Below are 10471 nucleotides of genomic sequence, written 5' to 3' on the forward strand. Positions count from 1 at the left end.
TTCTTCTTTACAAACAACACCGGCGCACCCCAGGGCGAGACACTAGGTCTAATAAAGCCCTTATCCAGCAAGTCTTTTAACTGCTCCTTGAATTCTTTCAACTCTGGCGGTTCCATACGGTATGGCGAAATAGAAATGGGTTGAGTGCCCGGAGCCAAATCAATGCAAAAGTCAATGTCCCTATCGGGTGGCATTTTTGGCAGGTGTGCAGGAAATACCTCTGGAAACTCACGAACAACTAGTACAGAATCCATGGAAGGAACCTCGGTACTAGAATCACGAACATAAGCCAAATACCCTTTTTCGACCATACGTCGAACCTTCATATAAGAAACAACCCTGCTTGTAGAATGACCAGGAGTCCCTCTCCACTCCAATAGAGTCAACCTCGGTAAGGCTAAGGTCACTGTCTTGGTGTGACAGTCCAATATAGCATGGTAAGGTGACATCCAATCGATCCCCAAAATGACATCAAAATCAACCATATCGAGAAGCAAAAGGTCTACACTAGTTTCAAGACCTCCAGTGACAACCACACATGAATGATAGACACGATCTACGATGGTAGAATCTCCCACAAGTGTAGACACATACACCGGAGCACTCAGAGAATCATGAGACACAACTAAATAGGGAGCAAAATAGGATGACACATACGAATAAGTAGAACCTGAATTAAATAGAACTGAGGTATCTCTACTGCAAACTGAAACTGTACTTGTAATAACTGCATTTGATGACTAAGCCTCAGATCTGGCTGGAATAGCATAACATTGGGGCTAGGCCCCAACACTCTGAACTGTATCTCTAGGACGGCCTCTAGCTGGAGGGGCTCCACCTCTAATGGCTCGACCTCCACCTCTAATAGTCTAACCCTTACCTCTGGCTACCTGACATTTGCCTTTGGTTGGCTGAGCAGGCGGTGCAGCAACTGGTGCTAGAACCATGGCACGCGAACCCTGATGCTGTGGCTGAAAACCTAGTAATCTCGGACAGGTCCTCCGGATATGCCCATACTCACCACACTCGAAACATCCATCCAAATATTGCGGTTGAGAAAACTGAGACAGACCTTGACGGGCTGGATGACCACGATAAAAACTCTGAAGAGGAGGTGCTTTGATAAGAGCTGGCGTTGCACTATAAGCTGGTTGTCCTGAAGGAGGTACATAAGGACCACGATTCCCTGAAGCTCCATGAGATACCTGATGTGCTAAATGAAACGTCCTGGGAAGATGGCCTCTTCCAAAAGTACCCCACCCTCAAGATGAGGCCCCACTGAATCCATTGGAGTGACGAGGCCTCTTGTCAGACCCCTGACCACTCCCTTGAGCTAAAACCATCTCAACCTACCTAGCTACATTGGTTGCATCCTGAAAAGAAATCTTGCTCCCTGTCTCCTTAGCCATCTGCAATCTGATAGGCTGAGTGAGTCCCTCAATAAACCTCCGGACCCTCCTTCTCTCGGTAGGAAGTATAAGAAGAGCATGACGATCCAAATCAACAAATCGAGTCTCATACTGAGTGATAGTCATATAACCCTGTTGCAGATGCTCGAACTACCTCCGGTAGTGCTCCCTCTGAGTGATAGGAAAATACTTCTCCAAAAATAGCTAAGAGAACTGATCCCAAGTGAGAGTTGGTGACCCAGCTGGTTTGGCTAAACAATAATCCCTCCACCATTTCTTGGTGGAACCTGATAGACGAAAAGCAACAAAGTCAACCCTATTGGTCTCCACTATCCCCATGTGTCTGTAGAACCTTGTGGCAATTGTCTAAATAATCCTGGGGATCCTCTGAAGATGTACTGCTATAGGTAGTGGTGAAAAGCTTGGTAAACCTATCTAATCTCCACAGAGCCTTAGAAGACATAGCTGATCCATCACCGGTATGTACTACAACACCCGGCGGAACTACCCCAACTGGTTGAGCTACTGGAATCTGAAACTAGGGAGCCATCTGCTCCGGAGTGTGAGTAGCGGGAGTCTGAGTTCCTCCCCCAGCCTGAGAGATGGCTGGTGCTACAAGAAATGTGCCAGTCTGAGCAACACTCTCCATAAGGCACATAAGATGGACCAAAGCATCCTGAAGCACTGGGGTGGCGATGAACCCCTCGGGGACTTGAGCTTGTCCTGTTGGAATGGTCTAGGTTGGAACCTCATCGTTAAACTCCACCTGAGGTCCCGTTGCTGGTGCTGCTACTCGAGCTCTGGGCTGAGCCTTGCCCTTGCCTCAGTCTTTGGCACAGCCTCGACCTCTGACCCCCATAGGAGCTATCACTGGGGGCTCGGGCTGCTGATCAGCTGATGGAGAGGTATGTGTTCTCGCAATCTGTGAGAGTACAGAGTAGAGAGTTCAATTAGAAATAAGAGAACAACATCGCACGATAGAGAAGAATAGAAATGAAATGCTTCCTAAACTCTGTAGCTTCTGGGAGATAAATACAGATATCTCCGTACCGATCCCCCATCCTCTACGAAGCCTGTTCATGAATTTACCTAAGCAACCTAGTGCTCTGATACCAAATTGTCACGACCCAAAATTCCCACCGTCAGGACCGTGATGGTGCCTAACATCGTACTCACTAGGCAAGCCAATGTTAGAGTTAAAATCACCTTTTCCCTTTACATTTTATAGTTAAAATTTAACAAAACTAAATCAACGAAAACATAAAAGCGGAAGTAGAATATTAACTGATTGCCTTTATACTATAAACAAAACCGAAACAGTTACTACCTAGAACTGGTGTCACAGCTCACGAACATTATACGAATAACTACAAATACTGGTTTGAAAGAAATTATATCTGTTCGAAACGAAATAAAATAGAATAAAAAGGTATATAGAATGGGACATCAGGGCCTGCGGACGCCAACAGGTCTACCTTTTGTCTTCTGAAGATAGAATCTTCAACCGACCTCACGATCACCCACAATTAGCTCCAAAATCTACACAGAAAATGCAGTATGCAGTATCAGTACAATAACCTTGATGAAGTAGTAATGAGGCTACAATAAGGCATAAACAATATATATCCTGCAATAGTTTATAATAAGGCAAAAAAAAAATACTAAATGAAATAGATCAGTAACTTGCATAAAATCAATACGGATAGTCGTCCTACCAATACTCAGCTATAACTAATCCTTAAGAGAGTTTCAAAAACATAATAATGAATCTCAGCAAAAGAAGAATATATAACCACAAATGATGTAGTGCGCATCCCGATCCCACCATATAATCAATAACAATATGAACATTCACCCTTATTACTCCTTGTGCGGCGTGCAACCCGATCCCACCTGTCCACCCTTATTGCTCCTCAATATATCACCCTTATTCCTCATGTTGCGGCGCGCAACACGATCCCACTTGTACACCCTTATTACTCCTTGTTGCGGCGTGCAACCCACTCCTACCAGACAATCACCGTTCACCCTTATTCCTCCTATTGCGATGTGCAACCCGATCCCAACATATAAGTACCAATAACAAAATAAGAACAAGTATTTCATAGTTTAGCTTAAACCATCCACAACATTCATACCTCAAATCATAACCACTGAAGATCTATATAATTATGAAACTTCAATAGTTAATACTACACAATGAGACCAACCAAGGTGCACCATAAAGCACCAACAAACTACTTTTATTATTCACAATAAGTTATCAGCACGAGACTCCAACCAATTGAGTAGAAGCTTTGGATTGAGCATAATGATTTTTAATTGTTCTATGAACTTCCTTCATGATTAGATTATGGATTTAAGGTAAGTGTTTTACTTTATTTTTCTCTTTTAAATTCTTGAAATTCTGTATTTGATTTTAAATAGAAGCAAAGACAATAAACTTTGATTATAACTCTAATAGAGTTTGCAAGAAATTATAACCACTCGAAGTGGTAAAATTTCTATGTCTTGCCATAATCAAACTCATATATGATTATAGGCAGAAAAAGTGAAACTCGTCCAATTGAATTTGCTTCATTCTTATTCCTTTAAGAGAATATGATAGCAGTATATGATAAGTCTGAAAGAAGACAAAATTATTACCGTAAAGGTATCAATGGATGTGGATGTGGTAATAGATGAAATTATAATCATCATCATTGTGTAATGAGAATAATAAGGATTCTTAAAATAGTCCTTCACTCTGTGAAAGTAATATTTGTCATCGATTTGACATGAGATTTTATAAAGTACATATAGATGATTATGGTCCATTCATGATGTGAATGTGACAACATCTGATTTATGAATGCATATTTATTCTTGGAAGAATATGAACGTGCTAGTGGTAGTGAATATACCACACTCACCTCTAAAAGGAAGTTTGAGATGAAATAAAAAATATTTCATTATTATGGCATAAATGGTCATTGATCACATACCTATTGTGACTAGCCAAAATATTATGCAATGCGATTATTACATGGCAAAAGTAATAGAAGCAACAAATTTGACCATGACCATAATGGTATAACTTTCTCCTTGAAAGAGATATTCACCATATGGATATTGATGAATATGTGGTAGTACAAAATTAATTGAAAGCAATAAAAGAGCCAATTATACCATTTTGGAGAAATAAAATTGATTATCAATAAGGTATTTTGTTGTAGCAAGTCTCAAAGAAACTTATTAAGTTTCTAAAGTATTCACGAAAGCGATTGGTTATATTGAGACTATAAATAAAGAAAAAATTTAATATCTTCTATTACTACAACTTATAGCGGGGTAACATGTATGTGAAAAGCTACCCGCTTTATTCTCCAATTTGTACTACACAAATAAAAGAATTTCATAATAAAGTAGAAGTTTATTGATATAAAAACTCATATCATAATAAAAACCCATATCATAATAAACTTGGAGTTTATTGATAATTGCAAAGGTCATGGTATAAATCTGAACTTTATCAATATTGATAATCTATTCAGTTGGCATAATTGATTTAGCCATGTTAATTTAAGTATGATGTGCAAAAAATAAAAGAGAATTCACATGGGTAAATATTAAAGAACTAGAAAGTTCTTTACGAATTCTCTTATGTTGCTTGTTCTTATTAATTAATATACCAACTAAAATTGGGATTGAATCCCATAAATTCTGAAAATTTTCAAAGGTGAATATGGGCTCATTTACTTGCCATGTATACGACATAACATGTATCTATGAAATGGTTACATGTGCGACTATTATTAACCCGCAGATGTTTGTGAGGTAATTTGCTCAATAATTTAATTTAAAGCATAATTTCAGATTTCTATTCAAGACACTTCATCTTGATAAGTTGGTTTACATCACAAGTGATTTAGCAAAATAATTTATTGAGTGCCTCCACTTAATAGCTAAATTGTTGCTTATGAGAACAAAGTTACCTATATCAGTTTGATGTATGTTATATTCGAAAGTATATTACATTCTTTCCTCACAAGTGGTTCAGGGTCAGGAACCAAATAGTTTTATCTTATTATTATTGATATGCGGTGTATATTTTGATTAACACCGTAAAACACAAAGATGGGTTCTCAAAGTTGAGGAAACAAGTTAGTTTTTCTAACATGAGGGGGAGACGTGATAAACATTTGAAAAAAAGTTACTTGGAATGAATTATCATCTGTACATGTAGATCATCGAATAAGATAATATGAACTTGAAGCTCATAAAAAGTTAACTCATTTGCAATATATTGCAAAGCATACCAGACGCATTTGCTAACCCAAAGAAAGTAACTATATTCTCATTGCAAATGATCCTATTAAGTCCTAGAAAGACAAAGTCTATGGTACTCTTAAAGCGTATAGACAAATCGGTTTCAAATAAAATTCTTGATAAAGAAGATGAGCAAATGATCATAATAAAGGAGGCAAGTGATCTAGAAGATCACATGACATGACACTTCATAAAATCTCATGAGAGATTCAGGTACCTAAAATATGAATGAAGAGATCTCTATGTTATGTCTTTATGAAAAATAAGGAGATTGGAACTGATATAAAATGTTCGTAGACGACATCTATGATAATTTCAAATATATATGAGGAGCTTAAGTCTAAGAAACAATTCGAATAGAATTGGTTTCATATGAAAGACATGTTGTTTTGGACATGTAGTTCAAATACTTGAAAGTATAAAGTCAATAGTGTGTGCAATCACTTTTATTTATCTTATATGTCTAGCATGACATGAAAAGTTGATATGCATCTGAAATCTATTTAAATGGCTTATATATGACTTAACTTATATGACAATTCTTGACGGATTTAAATCTCTTAAAGTATATACAATTCTTGGTCCTGAAGTGTCACATCCTAAGTACAATTTGCGCAAATTTGTATCTTGCTATAATTATAAGCATGATAATATAATAGCGAGAATTTTCAAGGTTAACATATTCATTGGAGTTAATATGGGTGATTTATTCATCAAATATTTGCCGACGTCAACCTTCAAGAAGCTAGTGCACAAGATTGGAATGCGAAGGCTTAAAGATGTGAATTCATGCTCTTATTAGGGGGAGTTAATACGTGTTGTACTCTTTTTTTTCTTACAAGGTTTTGTCTCACTGGGTTTTCCTTGCAAGGTTTTTAATGAGGCAACCAAAAGGCGAATTGTTAGATATGTATACTCTTTTTCCTTTTCTAGAATTTTTTCCCATTGGGTTTTATTTTAGTTAAGGTTTTAACGAGGTACATTATCGGTTGAATAGACATTCAAGGGGGAGTGTTATAAATATTATTATATTTATGGTGAATGTCTATATTTTAGAGAGATTTTAGGGATTTTACTTGGTGACTAGGTTACTCTTTTCCTATAAATAAAGAGATTTTATTCCATTATAATTCATTCCAAATCAATAAGAATTTTCTCTCCCTACTTTTCTCTACAATATTCTTCTTCTTCTTTTATTGTTCATAACAAAAAAAACTTGATTTTAAAATTTATTTGTTAGAGTCCACATTTGGGAGTAACTTTTGTGTTTTAACCATTTCGTCCGCGTGTTTCTCAGTGCAAGTAAAATAGGGACATAGAGCATAAACAACGGAAGTCCAAGTCTCAATAAAGTTGGAACAGGTTTTGATTATTCCTTTTCAAGAAGATGCGGCTTCCACGAAAACGACATGCTAATATACTTTTTTTTTTGGGTCCAAACGAGGGGGGGAAAGCATATTAGTCTACTACCTTGTATTTCTTTGGATTTCTGTTACGATCCAATTTAGGGCCTTGACCGGGGCAAAGGGGTAAGATCCCAAAGCAAGCGTTAACGAAAATTTACAGAAAATCGGGCAGAGTTTCCCTTGTTTTAGTACTATCCAAAAAATTACCCTGTCTCAAAAATCAACAACAAAACCAACCTATATTAACCAAAATATCCCATATTCTTCATCAACTAATCAAACAGTTACTCACCACTATTAATCAATTACTTGTAACACAATAATCTTAAATTCATCTCCAAAATACTATAAGAGAATCTAATATTAGTCATAGTTCTAAAATTATGAACGAATACTCATGACACTAACAAAATGACAATGGAGTGACTCTAAGAGTTTTAAAGAAAAGAACATAACAAATGGATAAACACTTTGCCCACGCGAACAAGTGAGGGGCTCATCAAAAATTTGTCAAATCGTATACTCTAATTAATGAAATCCTCACTCGCGTCAACTGAAGTCTTTGTAAAAAAAAAAATATAGCGGGGAGTGAGTTGCTAGCTCAGTGAGTAATAACACTTAACCACAGCCATTTTTAATGGGGACAAGTCAGAAAGCATGCTAGTATATTAACCAGAAAATATCATAAGAATGCCCTTTCTAAAACGGTAAATATAATCAGTCTATTCATGTGTTCCCTATAACATAAATCAATTTAACAAATCGGTAATAAACTCGGTAACCCGTTATCATAGCAAATCTTTATTTTTGAGAGGTTTTCAAGAAATGATCATGTAATCAGTATCACTGTGTGGACCCTTTCGTAAAAGGAGTCAAATATAACTGTAGGTCCCTACTCGAGGGAAAACTGTAACCGTATGTTAGTTCTATCTTCCCACTAGCGAGGGCTATAACTCTAATCGGTAATCAGTAATCTGTAAATACAAGGTGCACCAGGTCTAACGAACCCGCCTTAGCTACGGGATCTTTCAAAGTCTCCTCCCATTTATACTCTTTCTTGTAAATAGTAAATATTTGTACAAAAGCATTTTCAAAATAATAAAGGGCATATCATTTGTTATTAAATCTGAAAATTTTATTTCGGGAACAGTAATCATGTCTCAAGTAACAGTAAAACATATCTAGTAACAGTGAAAACAATTAGATTAATCAGTAAACATCTCAAGTAAACTGTTCGGTATCATATCAAGTAAAGAACTTGTCCCACATGAAATTTCAAGCATCGGTAATATATTTATTTTCAAAATTATACATAAATCATGCAGGTTATGAAAACACAAATTGTGGTAAGATTACTACTTACAAGACTTGTGCCAAATTACCGAATGTGTCACCACAAGCAATCCGTTCGACTTCTTCAATCACCTAAATTGTGTTAAAATCAATCTATGTATCATTCGTGAACCATCAACATACCAAATCAAAATAACCAGCCCTTACGATTTCTTGTTTGACTCTTGATTTGCCAAATTGGATTTTCCCACTCTACCCGAGAGTACTTCTATGCCTTAATCACGTTCCTTATGTCATATATAAATTTCTTAGCCTAAAGTAAAGTTTCTGTAGAAGGAAATACCAGACTGCTTTTAAAACTTCTAAAGCTCGTTTAAGTTAATAACTATATCGTGCCCTTATAGAAGTAGCTTTTGTCAAGAGTTTTTCACTTAAACTGATCCATACTCTGTCGATTTCAACCTTTCATAAAATATTTTCATTCAATTTTTAACACTACATGATATCCAAGTCTAAACTAAATAGAATCACTGCCAATAATAGTTTTTATTATTATTATTATTATTATTATTATTATTATTATTATTATTATTATTATTATTATACAACATTCACTACCCAATAATTTTTTCTATAAACCAGAGAATGAGGGCAAGCAAACCTGTAGAGAAGAACTGATACTGCTCGAGCTGAAAGAAACTTGTTAAAACTTTAAAGCTTTTCCCTGCTTCTCTATATCACACCGAAATTGCAGACCCAAACGTTACTTCCTCTTTCTCTTCAATGTCAATATTTCAGTTGGTGTATTTGAGACTTTATGTATGACTTTGTAATTGCTTCTATTTCTACGAGAAGCTCTTCGCCTCTTTCTCCTTCCCCTAAATTCCTCTTTTCTTGTCGTTCATCTCTTCCAGGGCTTTTGCCCATTCTTTTAATCAATTAGGTTTTTCCCTTTCTTTTTTCTTTCTTTTCTTATTCTTTTTTTTATATAAATAAAATGTTTAAGTTAGGACTAAAATACCAATATACCCTAACTTTAATATGAGGTATTACAATTTCTCGGTATTCAATATTCGTATTGAGACCTGATTAGATTTAAAATTGCGCTGAAAAGTCCGATATTGGAGGACAAGGTACTCCCTAAGAAAAACAAAATTATCAGCCGGATTTACATACGAAAACTTATAAACTTTCCTAAAAGTGTATCATCAATCTCTAAATTGATGCATGAATTTCATTAACTAATTATTGTTTCACCAAATTATATTATTTACTAGGTAAATTGACCTACAAAAGAAGCTCGTCTTTTAATAAATTATAATAATATATAATATACATAAGGTAGAATGGCCTAAATTGCACCTATACTTGTCCCACTTTGTCATGTCGGTCCTCCTACTTCACTTGTTTTCATCCACATACTTTAACTTGATTAAAGCTTATATTTTAAACCCCTCTGACCGTTGACCAATCACATGTGGTAACAAAATAGTTGAGCTAGACAAAGTGGATGTAATTCACGCGGACGAGCGTGCATATGAAGATTTTGAACAAGAAATAATTAAAATAAGAAGAAAAAAAATTATTAAAATAAAAATGAGAAATAAATTAAAAAGATAAAGATAAAATAAGTCAAAAAGGAAAAAAAACAAAAGAGATATTGTCGTCTCTTCTTCTTCTTCTTCTTCCCCACTCCACCCTTCAAAAAAAAATTCAATCCCAGAAGTTCCTTTAAACATCTCTGTATACCTATGGTATCATTTTTTTACCACTCTTGAATCCTGAACAAGTCAAAAATATACTAAAGGGGCAACGGGTATTAATTTTCGAGTTGGACGAATAATGGACCATCGAACTTCTTCTACGCCACCTAACGCCATCAGCCATGAAAATGGACCACTGAACTTCTTCTCTCACTTTTCGATCTGGAAAAAAAATTAATTTTACCTCGCTTTCTTTCTTTAATCATTTTAATTTTATTTCTACAATATAAAAAGGGAAGAATTGGAAGGGAAAAGGAGTAAGAACATGAAGAGAGAGAGAGAGCATGAAGAG

The 10471-nt window shown here is 35.8% G+C and overlaps 1 long non-coding RNA gene across 1 annotated transcript; it reads right to left on the minus strand.

The window, feature by feature from the left end:
• Positions 1 to 2788: 2788 nt before the first annotated feature.
• On the minus strand, positions 2789 to 9321 carry LOC104232767 (uncharacterized). Its single transcript, XR_712421.2, has 3 exons — positions 9078 to 9321; positions 8487 to 8548; positions 2789 to 2948 (listed from the first exon to the last, which is right to left on the minus strand). It is a non-coding gene; the product is annotated as an uncharacterized lncRNA (long non-coding RNA).
• Positions 9322 to 10471: the final 1150 nt, after the last annotated feature.

This window comes from Nicotiana sylvestris, chromosome 5 (genome assembly GCF_000393655.2).
Source record: "Nicotiana sylvestris chromosome 5, ASM39365v2, whole genome shotgun sequence".
NCBI lineage: Eukaryota > Viridiplantae > Streptophyta > Magnoliopsida > Solanales > Solanaceae > Nicotiana > Nicotiana sylvestris.